The sequence below is a fragment of the Thalassophryne amazonica genome, chromosome 8 (assembly GCF_902500255.1).
Source record: "Thalassophryne amazonica chromosome 8, fThaAma1.1, whole genome shotgun sequence".
Lineage (NCBI taxonomy): Eukaryota > Metazoa > Chordata > Actinopteri > Batrachoidiformes > Batrachoididae > Thalassophryne > Thalassophryne amazonica.
This window is the reverse complement of record NC_047110.1, coordinates 10,429,915-10,444,999: the sequence shown is the minus strand read 5'-3', so window position 1 is coordinate 10,444,999 and position 15,085 is coordinate 10,429,915. Positions and strand designations below refer to the sequence as shown.

The 15,085-nt window shown below is 40.6% G+C and overlaps 1 pseudogene; it reads left to right on the top strand.

Annotated features, from left to right (window-relative positions):
- Window positions 1-2,432: 2,432 nt before the first annotated feature.
- LOC117515419 overlaps window positions 2,433-15,085 on the top strand; it is a 279,907-nt pseudogene continuing 267,254 nt past the window's right edge.

The window sequence follows — 15,085 nt, the reverse complement described above, 5'->3', positions numbered from 1 at the left end:
GGTCTACCCACTCAAACTCCTCTATAAATTTAAGTTGGTCCAGAACTCTAGTGCTCAGATCATAACCAGAACCCCCTCCACTGAACACATCACTTGCTCCCTGTCAAGTACCACGTTATTTATAAGACTCTCCTTCTCACGTTTACATCTCTCCATAACTTTAGACCTCCATACCTCCCTACACTCCCTCCTGTACTCTTCTGTCTTCCTCCTTCATGCTCCTTACTACACCTCCTGCCCATCTTTCAACTATGGGATCAAGTGCATTGAGCTGTTTGGCCCCTTGTCTTTGGAGCTCTCTACCACAATCAATCTGCAATATTGACTTTCTCCACTTTCAAATCCCACCTCAAGACTCACCATTTTGAAGTGGCTTATTCTATAGGGGTCTATACTGGATCACAGTATTACTGAAGTAATATGAGACACACACACACACATACAGTAGTGTTCAGAATAATAGTAGTGCTATGCGACTAAAAGGATTAATCCAGGTTTTGAGTATATTTCTTATTGTTACATGGGAAACAAGGTACCAGTAGTTCAGTAGATTCTCACAAATCCAACAAGACCAAGCATTCATGATATTCACACTCTTAGGGCTATGAAATTGGGCTATTAGTAAAAAAAAGTAGAAAAGGGGGTGTTCACAATAATAGTACTGTGGCATTCAGTCAGAGAGTTCGTCAATTTTGTGGAGCAAACAGGTGTGAATCAGATGTCCCCTATTTAAGGATGAAGCCAGCACCTGTTGAACATGCTTTTCTCTTGGAAAGCCTGAGGAAAATGGGACATTCAAGACATTGTTCAGAAGAACAGCGTAGTTTGATTAAAAAGTTGATTGGAGAGGGGAAAACCTATACGCAGGTGCATAAAATTATAGGCTGTTCATCTACAATGATCTCCAATGCTTTAAAATGGACAAAAAAAAAAAAAACAGAGGCGCATGGAAGAAAACGGAAAACAACCGTCAAAATGGATAGAAAAATAACCAGAATGGCAAAGTCTCACCCATTGATCAGCTCCAGGATGGTCAAAGGCAGTCTGGAGTTACCTGTAAGTGCTGTGACAGTTAGAAGATGCCTGTGTGAAGCTAATTTATTTGCAAGAATCCCCCACAAAGTCCCTCTGTTAAATAAAAGACATGTGCAGAAGAGGTTACAATTTGCCAAAGAACACATCCTAAAGAGAAATGGAGGAATATTTTGTGGACTGATGAGAGTAAAATTGTTCTTTTTGGGTCCAAGGGCCGCAGACAGTTTGTGAGACGACCCCCAAACTCTGAATTCAAACCACAGTTCACTGTGAAGACAGTGAAGCATGGTGGTGCAAGCATCATGGGGCATGTTTCTCCTACTATGGTGTTGGGCCTATATACCGCATAATCAAAATACTTGAAGAGGTCATGTTGCCTTATGCTGAAGAGGACATGCCCTTGAAATGAGTGTTTCAACAAGACAATGACCCCAAGTATACTAGTAAACCAGCAAAAAATTAATGCCTCGCAAATGTGAAGAAATCATGAACTGTGGTTATACAACTAAATACTAGTTTAGTGATTCACAGGATTGCTAAAAAAGCAGTTTGAACATAATAGTTTTGAGTTTGTAGCGTCAACAGCAGATGCTACTATTATTGTGAACACCCCCTTTTCTAGTTTTTTTTTTTTTTTTTTTACTAATAGCCCAATTTCATAGCCTTAAGAGTGTGCATATCATGAATGCTTGGTCTTGTTGGATTTGTGAGAATCTACTGAATCTACTGGTACCTTGTTTCCCATGTAACAATAACGAATATACTCAAAACCTGGATTAATCTTTTAGTCACATAGCACTACTATTATTCTGAACACTACTGTATATGTCAGTGATGGATGTTGCCTGTTCCTACATCTTGTGTTTAGTCAAAAAACATAGAAGAAAATGACGATAATGAACTAATGATGCACTGTATCAACCAGCAACAAACTTCACTTGAGTCTCTCCTGGAACCTTTGAGATGACAGAAAAGAGGAACAGCTGAGAAACACAACATGGGGACAAAGACAGATGCCACTGTGAACCAGCTTGAAGCAGAGGACAAAAGTCTCCCGGGAACTGTTTCTGTGGCCCGCCATGGCAGGGGTGGGGGTGGAGACCTATGTATTCTTTTAATAGGGTAGCTTCTGTGGGATGAAATTAAATCAGTGATTCCAGCTGCTCCCTGGGTTGACTGGCTCTTAGTACATGACCTTGTCAGAGAGATGGGTCGTTAATTTTCTGTAACAGGTCATTAACTTTCTGCTGAAGGGCATTTTTCATTACTAATACCGTCTCTGTCATCACTATGTTGTCATAATATCAAACCCAATGTTCTGCCAAGTTGAAATGAGGCGTATCTTTGTGGAGCACTTAAAGGTTGGGTGGTCCTCTCATTGTCATTGCAAGGGAGAAGACATAAGGATAATACATGCAAAGAGACCGTGGGACCAGACCAGAGGAGGAATCCCAGTGGATCAACACCAAGTTCAGTTTTGTAGCAGAAGTCCAATAAAAAAGTAGCATCACATTTACTGAAAGTACACAGTAAAGGAAATAACCTTTCCACCAGGAACACAGTGACCCAGAGCAAGGCAGACTGAAAATACTTCACTGCAGGGAAACCACACTGGAAGCACGGTTAGGATGCAGAAGTCACCAGTGGAAGATGCAAACTTCATTTCAAAGTTTTTCTTCTGGTAAGATGTCTCAATTGTCTCTGTTTTCTGAGAAGTTAAGATTGTCCTTGGCAGTGTTGGAAAGATTACTTTTGAATTGTAATAAGTTATAGATTACTAGTTACTCTTAAATGTGTAATAAGTAATTTAGCTATTTTAATTATTTCTGTATGTGTGTGGAATAAAACTCACCAGATGTGTCGCGTGATGGGATTTTTAGTTGCTGGGGAAGGTCAAAAAGTCAATAAATCTATCAACAAAGTCACTAAATTGGCAGCACAGAGACAGACGTTGCTTAGCAGACAGGTTGTGGTGGTGCTGATACAAAATAATGACCAATCAGATTTGTCTCATTGGCTTTTGGTGACCCTCTTTGTTCAGAAATATTACATTCCTGCACAGCCAAGATATAAATTAACATAGACCTAATGAATATTTTATAAATTTGTTTTTGTATTGTATCCAAATGTACCAAGTGTTCTGGAGTGTAAGTTGCAGCTGCTTAAAAAACAAACAAACAAAAAAACCCAAACAAACAAAAAACAGCTCTTGAAGAGGAAAAAAAGCACATATAATCACACATTTTTATATTACCAGCTGAACTTACCAGTTGAATTTGGGATTTTTGTGCATTATTGTACTTTTTATTATTGTCATTTCATTTTTTTTTTTAATTAATGGAATTTATTTTTAGTAATTTCATTCCTTTGAAAGTTTGATACATAAATAGTCATTATTATTAATGAATTTGTAGATTTTATTTATTTATTTATTTATAAGTCGCACCGTCTTAAGACCTCCCAATTAATAAGAAAAATTCCTGCCACTTGTACTCTAGAAAATAGAGGTAATTCCAAATATTTTAACTAGTAACTGTAATTCAGTTACTATTTCTCAGTAATTGTAACAGATTACAGTTACGTGTGTTTTGTTAATACATGTAAGGAGTTACTCCTGGTTACACTGGTCCTTGACTGGTATTGGGGAACGTAAGCTTTTTTATTGCTAATGGAGACCAAAGGGTTGATGTCCACATGATATCTAGGCCACAGAGCCGTGTGTCTTCTTACAGCTGACGGCTTTGTGTGATACAGAACAGTTGCTGTGTGTTTCTTCCCCTCCAGATGTTTTATCATAAATAGATATGTTCTTCCATGGCTTCCTGTAAGTGCAGAAAAATGAGCTGGATGACGTTTGTAGTCTTTGGAATTGTCACATAATACAGCTCTGTATTACAATCTAAAATGTAGTGCAGGATTATTATATTTGTGATAACTATCACTTTTTTATTTGTTCAGGGTCCGAATAAGTCCTATTCAGCAAGAGGAAAGAATCTAATGCTCCATCTTGAGCACCCCACCTCTTCAGTGAAATCACCTGCTGGAGTCAGTGGCTGCAAGGAAAACCTGCACCCTCTCTGCCCTTTCTGGAATACTTTGGATACCACTGATCTAGAGTATATATATTTTAATCTCAGGAATCAACAGAACACAGCTGACTTTAGCTCTTTTCTCAACCGTCTGTCAAACACCAGAGAATACTCATGTTAAAGGTTTCACAAACACTCTGAAGGGAAATTCACACTTTGTGTGTGACTGAAGGAGGCCGTGTTGAACCCAGCAGCAAGCGCCGTGCAAACCATGTTTATATGAAAGGCCCTTTATTCAGCTCTTATGCCCTAATCTGTTCATCTAACCCACATTACAAAAACGTCATGCAACTCAAAATGTATTCCAAGATATGTTTTGAAAAAATGTGAGCATCTGATGGCTAACAAATGTGTCCAGCTTTTGTGCACAATTAATTTTTTTTTCCTGACAAACTGATGTTTAAGAATTGTTCAATCTTTGGTTCTGAACCAGCTGGACATCACCACTGCTGAGGAAGGGCTTCAGGAAGAAGCTGGATCTGACAGATGTGTACAAGGCTCCTTCTTATGACCATGCAGACATCCTCTCTGCACAACTTGAAAGGTTCGTGCAGTTTAACATCATGACCCGAGAACAAAATGCTGTGTTATGCAGCTCTAAACTACTCATGAAGACACTGAGCACAAGTTTAAGCTGTCCCCTGTTTCCCTGCTATCCTCTTTTTATTTATGAGGTCATCCCTTCCTGATTGCACATTTTTTGTTTGTAATTGCTGATATGATCCCAAAGGTTTTGAATATTAGCTTTGAGCCTGACGGCTGACCTTTGATCCTTATGATTCACTTCTGTTCCTGGTGTAACCCGGACAAATATATCTCAACAAAAATATAAACGCAACACTTTTGGTTTTGCTCCCATTTTGTATGAGATGAACTCAAAGATCTAAAACTTTTTCCACATACACAATATCACCATTTCCCTCAAATACTGTTCACAAACCAGTCTAAATCTGTGATAGTGAGCACTTCTCCTTTGCTGAGATAATCCATCCCACCTCACAGGTGTGCCATACCAAGATGCTGATTAGACACCATGATTAGTGCACAGGTGTGCCTTAGACTGCCCACAATAAAAGGCCACTCTGAAAGGTGCAGTTTTATCACACAGCACAATGCCACAGATGTCACAAGATTTGAGAGAGCGTGCAATTGGCATGCTGACAGCAGGAATGTCAACCAGAGCTGTTGCTCGTGTATTGAATGTTCATGTCTCTACCATAAGCCGTCTCCAAAGGCGTTTCAGAGAATTTGGCAGTACATCCAACCAGCCTCACAACCGCAGACCACGTGTAACCACACCAGCCCAGGACCTCCACATCCAGCATGTTCACCTCCAAGATCGTCTGAGACCAGCCACTCGGACAGCTGCTGGAACAATCGGTTTGCATAACCAAGAATTTCTGCACAAACTGTCAGAAACCGTCTCAGGGAAGCTCAGCTGCATGCTCGTCGTCCTCATCAGGGTCTCGACCTGACTCCAGTTCGTCGTTGTAACCGACCTGAGTGGGCAAATGCTCACATTCGCTGGCGTTTGGCACGTTGGAGAGGTGTTCTCTTCACGGATGATGCGAAGGAGATGTGTTGCACTGCATGAGGCAAATGGTGGTCACACCAGATACTGACTGGTATCCCCCCCCAATAAAACAAAACTGCACCTTTCAGAGTGGCCTTTTATTGTGGGCAGTCTAAGGCACACCTGTGCACTAATCATGGTGTCTAATCAGCATCTTGGTATGGCACACCTGTGAGGTGGGATGGATTATCTCAGCAAGGAGAAGTGCTCACTATCACAGATTTAGACTGGTTTGTGAACAATATTTGAGGGAAATGGTGATATTGTGTATGTGGAAAAAGTTTTAGATCTTTGAGTTCATCTCATACAAAATGGGAGCAAAACCAAAAGTGTTGCGTTTATATTTTTGTTGAGTATATATTACATAAATATGGGTAAATAGTATTTAATTTATGTTTTAAAAGAATAAGAACTGGTAAAGCTACCTGGATATTAGTTAAAAACAGGTAAAGTATAAAATGCTTTTGATGTATCTTATTTTGTTTTATTGTGAAGAGCTAAAGGAAGTGCTGTGTCTGTGTTGTAGTAGCTTGACGTAAGTGGAAAAAAACCGGGAGAGAGATGCTTTGATGGACCGCCAGAAACGTACTTTAAAGTTAAGATATGCGCGGCTGTTTGAGTAAATAACTAAGTTTCCTGATCGTTAACTCAGTGGTCATTAATGGACACTTGTTAATGCTTTTTAGACTACCTGAGGACATTTCAGCTCGAAGTTTGTTCTGCAGTAAGGTGTCTGATATTTTAAAGTGTTTTAGCATATGGACATTTAGCATTTGCTGGCTAAGTGAATGCATTGCATGAGAGCTAGTTCAGCTAACTCAGCTGGTGACAGAGACGATGTTGGGTTTGCACCCTGTTTTTAAAGAAATGAGAGGCACAAACACTGAAAAGAAACCAGTCAGAGAGAGACAAATATATATATTTTTTGCTCTGCGCAGAGGAGGAGAACAAGAAGCAGCTTATGTGCTAAGCTCCAAAGCTCTCCCAAAATCCCCTCCTCTGGCCCAGCCTTTTATTTAGCTCATCAACATGAGAAAAAACAAACAAGGACAGTCGGGAGAGGTTACACATGAGTCATGTCTGCAAGAGGGAGATATCGGGACAAGGTGACTGCTGGAACCTTCCATTCCTGCGACATGAGCCTTGCGGCTCATCCACAGCAGGGTAAGGCACTTATGTAAAATGAAAAATAGCTTGCTCACTCATGAAGAATGCAGACAACAAGTCTTTCTTTCTAAAACCTCCTCTTCTCACTAAGAGGAAAAATAATATAAGCATAAATTATAAGAAAATAAATGATAATAATATAAGCATGAACTAAAGAAAATAAATGATAATATGAGCATGAACTATATAAAATCCTTGACATAATCCTCCCTGTTTATTGTTTATTTACATAAGTTTGTCATGTCCAAAACACACTTCAATAGAAAATTTGTCCACTTTAACCACTTGTCTTATTACATTTTCAGCTAAAGCTTCATAGGCTAAGAGTGTGTTAACTCATCACGTCAACAGTTCAAGCTTGAACTGGAGTTGTGAGCTTTTCAATATCATCATAATTCTCAACACAGTCATTATAGTTTTCTCCACTAAGGTCTGACTGTTTCAATGCTTGATATTTTGGCATAGTTTGTTGGAAAGCCAGATTACACTGTACAAATGTATTTGACACCATTTTGCCAACCATTGTTTTGATACAAGGGATCACACAGCACATGCAAAGTCCAATCAGAATTAGGACTATAATAACTGGTGTCACCATTTTCAATAGTAACTGCCACCATGGTCCTGAAGTCAACCAGGATCAGGGATTCCACCGGCTCACGGCTAGGGTGTCTTTATGCATTGCATCACAAAGTTTATTCAGCTCTTCCAATGCGTCCTGCACATCCACTGAATGAATGGAGTCTGGGATGAAAGTACAGCATGTTGTGTTCAGCAGAACACAAACTCCTCCCTGTGAACCAGTAAGCAAGTCTAAAATCATGCGATTTTGCATCACCATGGTACGTAAAGCATCTATTTCAGTGTTTTGAGCTACTACTATTTTCTCAGTTACATTCATGAACAGACCCAATCGATAATTCAGAGTTTCAATCATTAATTAATTTTTTACCACTCCTATCCAGGGGAACAATGAATGTGCTATTTTATCTCCTACAGACCACAATTTTTGGTCCTTTGGTACATCCGAGCCCCACATGTGATCATGTGGCAACGCATCTGGGTATATCGATCTCCTCCGTCTGGTGCTGCCATTCTTCTCTGTGGAGGTCCTTGGCACTGCCACATATGTATGGTCAGTCACCTGGGTAGGTGCACACACACCACCCCAATTTGGTGGGAGACTCATGTACAGTCTGGAACCACAAAGCTAATAGATGTCATCATACACCAGAGTACCATTTACAGGTGGTAGCAAAAACTTACTAACATAAGCCGTTAGTTCCCCCCTGGCAGATCCCGAGCAGCCGGGAAAGCAGGCCGACTGGGTGACTGTGAGGAGGAAGCGTAGCCCTAAACAGAAGCCCCGTGTACACCGCCAACCCGTTCACATCTCTAACCGTTTTTCCCCACTCGACGACACACCCGCCGAGGATCAAACTCTGGTTATTGGCGACTCTGTTTTGAGAAATGTGAAGTTAGCGACACCAGCAACCATAGTCAATTGTCTTCCGGGGGCCAGAGCAGGCGACATTGAAGGAAATTTGAAACTGCTGGTTAAGGCTAAGCGTAAATTTGGTAAGATTGTAATTCACGTCGGCAGTAATGACACCCGGTTACGCCAATCGGAGGTCACTAAAATTAACATTAAATCGGTGTGTAACTTTGCAAAACAATGTCGGACTCTGTAGTTTTCTCTGGGCCCCTCCCCAATCAGACCGGGAGTGACATGTTTAGCCGCATGTTCTCCTTGAATTGCTGGCTGTCTGAGTGGTGTCCAAAAAATGAGGTGGGCTTCATAGATAATTGGCAAAGCTTCTGGGGAAAACCTGGTCTTGTTAGGAGAGACGGCATCCATCCCACTTTGGATGGAGCAGCTCTCATTTCTAGAAATCTGGCTAATTTTCTTAAATCCTCCAAACCGTGACTATCCAGGGGTTGGGACCAGGAAGCAGAGTTGTAGTCTTACACACCTCTCTGCAGCTTCTCTCCCCCTGCCATCCCCTCATTACCCCATCCCCGTAGAGACGGTGCCTGCTCCCAGACTACCAATAACCAGCAAAAATCTATTTAAGCATAAAAATTCAAAAGAAAAAATAATATAGCACCTTCAACTGCACCACAGACTAAAACAGTTAAATGTGGTCTATTAAACATTAGGTCTCTCTCTTCTAAGTCCCTGTTGGTAAATGATATAATAATTGATCAACATATTGATTTATTCTGCCTAACAGAAACCTGGTTACAGCAGGATGAATATGTTAGTTTAAATGAGTCAACACCCCCGAGTCACACTAACTGTCAGAATGCTCGTAGCACGGGCCGGGGCGGAGGATTAGCAGCAATCTTCCATTCCAGCTTATTAATTAATCAAAAACCCAGACAGAGCTTTAATTCATTTGAAAGCTTGTCTCTTAGTCTTGTCCATCCAAATTGGAAGTCCCAAAAACCAGTTTTATTTGTTATTATCTATCGTCCACCTGGTCGTTACTGTGAGTTTCTCTGTGAATTTTCAGACCTTTTGTCTGACTTAGTGCTTAGCTCAGATAAGATAATTATAGTGGGCGATTTTAACATCCACACAGATGCTGAGAATGACAGCCTCAACACTGCATTTAATCTATTATTAGACTCTATTGGCTTTGCTCAAAAAGTAAATGAGTCCACCCACCACTTTAATCATATCTTAGATCTTGTTCTGACTTATGGTATGGAAATAGAAGACTTAACAGTATTCCCTGAAAACTCCCTTCTGTCTGATCATTTTTTAATAACATTTACATTTACTCTGATGGACTACCCAGCAGTAGGGAATAAGTTTCATTACACTAGAAGTCTTTCAGAAAGCGCTGTAACTAGGTTTAAGGATATGATTCCTTCTTTATGTTCTCTAATGCCATATAACAACACAGTGCAGAGTAGCTACCTAAACTCTGTAAGGGAGATAGAGTATCTCGTCAATAGTTTTACATCCTCATTGAAGACAGCTTTGGATGCTGTAGCTCCTCTGAAAAAGAGAGCTTTAAATCAGAAGTGTCTGACTCCATGGTATAACTCTCAAACTCGTAGCTTAAAGCAGATAACCCGTAAGTTGGAGAGGAAATGGCGTCTCACTAATTTAGAAGATCTTCACTTAGCCTGGAAAAAGAGTCTGTTGCTCTATAAAAAAGCCCTCCGTAAAGCTAGGACATCTTTCTACTCATCACTAATTGAAGAAAATAAGAACAACCCCAGGTTTCTTTTCAGCACTGTAGCCAGGCTGACAAAGAGTCAGAGCTCTATTGAGCTGAGTATTCCATTAACTTTAACTAGTAATGAGTTCATGACTTTCTTTGCTAACAAAATTTTAACTATTAGAGAAAAAATTACTCATAACCATCCCAAAGACGTATCGTTATCTTTGGCTGCTTTCAGTGATGCCGGTATTTGGTTAGACTCTTTCTCTCCGATTGTTCTGTCTGAGTTATTTTCATTAGTTACTTCATCCAAACCATCAACATGTTTATTAGACCCCATTCCTACCAGGCTGCTCAAGGAAGCCCTACCATTATTTAATGCTTCGATCTTAAATATGATCAATCTATCTTTGTTAGTTGGCTATGTACCACAGGCTTTTAAGGTGGCAGTAATTAAACCATTACTTAAAAAGCCATCACTTGACCCAGTTATCTTAGCTAATTATAGGCCAATCTCCAACCTTCCTTTTCTCTCAAAAATTCTTGAAAGGGTAGTTGTAAAACAGCTAACTGATCATCTGCAGAGGAATGGTCTATTTGAAGAGTTTCAGTCAGGTTTTAGAATTCATCATAGTACAGAAACAGCATTAGTGAAGGTTACAAATGATCTTCTTATGGCCTCGGACAGTGGACTCATCTCTGTGCTTGTTCTGTTAGACCTCAGTGCTGCTTTTGATACTGTTGACCATAAAATTTTATTAGAGATTAGAGCATGCCATAGGTATTAAAGGCACTGCGCTGCGGTGGTTTGAATCATATTTGTCTAATAGATTACAATTTGTTCATGTAAATGGGGAATCTTCTTCACAGACTAAAGTTAATTATGGAGTTCCACAAGGTTCTGTGCTAGGACCAATTTTATTCACTTTATATATGCTTCCCTTAGGCAGTATTATTAGACGGTATTGCTTAAATTTTCATTGTTACGCAGATGATACCCAGCTTTATCTATCCATGAAGCCAGACAACACACACCAATTAGCTAAACTGCAGGATTGTCTTACAGACATAAAGACATGGATGACCTCTAATTTCCTGCTTTTAAACTCAGATAAAACTGAAGTTATTGTACTTGGCCCCACAAATCTTAGAAACATGGTGTCTAACCAGATCCTTACTGTGGATGGCATTACCCTGACCTCTAGTAATACTGTGAGAAATCTTGGAGTCATTTTTGATCAGGATATGTCATTCAAAGCGCATATTAAACAAATATGTAGGACTGCTTTTTTGCATTTACGCAATATCTCTAAAATCAGAAAGGTCTTGTCTCAGAGTGATGCTGAAAAACTAATTCATGCATTTATTTCCTCTAGGCTGGACTATTGTAATTCATTATTATCAGGTTGTCCTAAAAGTTCCCTAAAAAGCCTTCAGTTAATTCAAAATGCTGCAGCTAGAGTACTGACGGGGACTAGAAGGAGAGAGCATATCTCACCCATATTGGCCTCTCTTCATTGGCTTCCTGTTAATTCTAGAATAGAATTTAAAATTCTTCTTCTTACTTATAAGGTTTTGAATAATCAGGTCCCATCTTATCTTAGGGACCTCGTAGTACCATATCACCCCAATAGAGCGCTTCGCTCTCAGACTGCAGGCTTACTTGTAGTTCCTAGGGTTTGTAAGAGTAGAATGGGAGGCAGAGCCTTCAGCTTTCAGGCTCCTCTCCTGTGGAACCAGCTCCCAATTCAGATCAGGGAGACAGACACCCTCTCTACTTTTAAGATTAGGCTTAAAACTTTCCTTTTTGCTAAAGCTTATAGTTAGGGCTGGATCAGGTGACCCTGAACCATCCCTTAGTTATGCTGCTATAGACGTAGACTGCTGGGGGGTTCCCATGATGCACTGTTTCTTTCTCTTTTTGCTCTGTATGCACCACTCTGCATTTAATCATTAGTGATCGATCTCTGCTCCCCTCCACAGCATGTCTTTTTCCTGGTTCTCTCCCTCAGCCCCAACCAGTCCCAGCAGAAGACTGCCCCTCCCTGAGCCTGGTTCTGCTGGAGGTTTCTTCCTGTTAAAAGGGAGTTTTTCCTTCCCACTGTAGCCAAGTGCTTGCTCACAGGGGGTCGTTTTGACCGTTGGGGTTTTACATAATTATTGTATGGCCTTGCCTTACAATATAAAGCGCCTTGGGGCAACTGTTTGTTGTGATTTGGCGCTATATTAAAAAAAATTGATTGATTGATAAGCACATGATTCATCCGTTCCCCATGGACAGGAGCCTGTATAATTACATCCCCGTCCAATGTGATAAGTACCATCCACATAATATGTTTTGGTTAGGCTTAAATTATTTGATAAAACATACGTTTGGGTACACAGACGTTTCTTAATTTTACCTACAGTTTTATTCCCTGTCCCGTAAAAGCAAATCGGGAATGGCCGTTGTGATGACAATTTAACGTGATGATATTTTTGCATTTCCCTTCAGTCTAGTCAATGGAGCAGCACTTGGGCACGCTTGTACGTCTTCTGTTGAAATCCCTATCATATAAGTGGTTGCACTGAGGCAAGTGGTATTACGTCTTGTCAGATTTGCTGAGAACTGTTGCCCCGAAATACAGTTTGATTATGCATCCGTATGATAAGACATTTTGTCACCCTAGCAGGGTACGGTTTAGCCGTCAGAGCTGGGTGTGTTGAGGATATAGGCATTTGCGAACAAACATAATTAGTAACATGTAATTCCATAGCCAATAAATGAACATATCTGTACCACATATTAGTATGGTATATATGAGGGTGTCCATCTGTCTCATTCACATTATGAATAAACCTCTTCTGACGTTGCTTCCCTTGTTCTCTGGCTCGGTCCACAGTGAGCTGCAATTCTTGGGTCAACCACCAGGCCAGGAATCCGAGGAGCACGAAACACACTAAGATCACAACACAAACGGCTGCCCTACCAACAGTCCGGCAGCGGCGGCGCTGAGCACGCCGCTCCGGGGTCTGCTGTAGTTCAGTCATGATTGCTAGGATACAGTGTTGTTAACCAACCTCACCTAATAGTGCAAGGATCTCCCTGCTTCACTGGCGTTGAGACAATCTATTGCTAATTAAATAGACTCCCTTTGTAGCCAGACTTCCCCTTACACTGTGGAGGCAGCCAACACACGCTGTATCTTACAGTGACTTAGATGTATCCACGTTGATCTCTCCGCTATCTTTACTGCAGTTGGTGTTGTTAACAGCACTTGGTATGGACCTTCCCAACGAGGACTGGACCAGTTCTTCCTCTTAATCACTCTGATGAATACCCAGTCTCCTGGCTGGACTACTGGAAGGCCGTCCTGTGGGAGATCAAAATTATTGAGTTGAGTTGAGTTATCTCTTTCTGTGTTAATGTCTTTTTCATAAACTCTGCTAATGTTTGTTCCTCATCTGCTGTTTTAGTATCCATGTCAAAAATTGGTAGACGATATGGTCGTCCATAAAGTATCTCAAATGGTGTTAAACCTGATGGTGTTGGTGTTATTCTCATATACAATTTTACTAGGTCCAAACATTCAGTCCAGGTTCATTTTGTCTCTTCCATACATTTCCTTAGTCTTGTTTTTATTGTGCCATTTGTCCTTTCCACTAATCCTGCACTTTGTGGGTGGTAAGCACAATGATGTTTTAACTTAATTTTCATGTGTTCTCTTATGGGGTCTTATACTTCCCTGTGGGTTGTGTTTCAATCAGGTAACACAGGCTTTACAAAAAGTTTTTGAGTATAAATTAAATCCATAGGTAGTAAAGTATTGGCCTACCATATATACCATCCCCCCTGTTGACACATGCGTTAACCCATGCGTCGCAATTGCGGCTGCTTTGAATAAGCTTTTGGGTAGGATGGGTTTGTTATGTACACAATAAAGTCCTTTGGGGTTTGGGGTTGCCCCATTTTTCAACCACAAATGTCGTTCCTGCGCTGGTGCCTGTTTTTGCATATCCAATAGAAGGTCAGAATCTATTAATGGTTCATTGTCTGTCTGAGCTGTGTAAATAGAAGTGCCATATCAACCAGCTGCTGCTTCTTTCGCTATTTTGTCTGCCAGGCAGTTTCCTCTGGAGACAAAATCTGTACCTCTGGTGTGGGCTGCGCATTTACATAATGCCAGGTGTGATGGTAATGTCACTGCTTCTAGCAAATTTGTGAGTAAGCCTGCATGTGTCACTGATTTCCCTGTAGAGGTTATCATACCTCTTTGTTGCCATTGTTTTGCAAAGAACCAAATTGTTGAAAATGCATATTGACTATCTGTATAGACTGTCAGTTTCTGTCCTTTAGCCAAGATACAAGCTCTGGTTAATGCAATGAGTTCTGCAGCTTGGGCTGATTTAAAATGATCGATCTGTTTTGCTTCAATAACAGTATTTGGTAATTGAACAACAGCATAGCCTGTTAATGTCTGTCCTTTCTGATCTTTGAAACATGAGCCATCCACAAAGTAATGTAGTCCATCTGTAAATGGTTTGTCTGTTAAGTCTGGTCGAGGTAATTGTTGTTTCTGTGTGTCTGCCAAACAATCATGCGGTTCACCATCTGTCTCAGTAGGTAGGAGCGTGGCGGGATTCAAGGTGTGGCATCTTTCAATGGTAATATGTGGCTGAGACAGTAGCATTGCTGTATATGCTATCTGTCTAGCAGGCGATAAGAATGTCATCTTTGTTTGCAGGAGTAACACACTGACTGTGTGTGGTACTTTAACAGTCAATGGGTGGAACAAAACAACATCCGCTGTAATTTCCACTGCCATTGCTACTCCGCATACTGCTTGGACACAGGGAGGTAGGCCCTGTGCCACTGGATCCAAACGTTTGGAATAATAGCCGACTGGTTTATTTTTATTACCATGTTGTTGTAGCAAGACTGCACACATGAATCCCTGTTTTGTGTCCACCATGAGAGTGAATGGCTTAGCATAATTGGGCAGAGATAATACTGTGGAACTCACAAGTTCTTGTTTAAGAGCTGTAAACTGTTCTTCAGCTTCTTT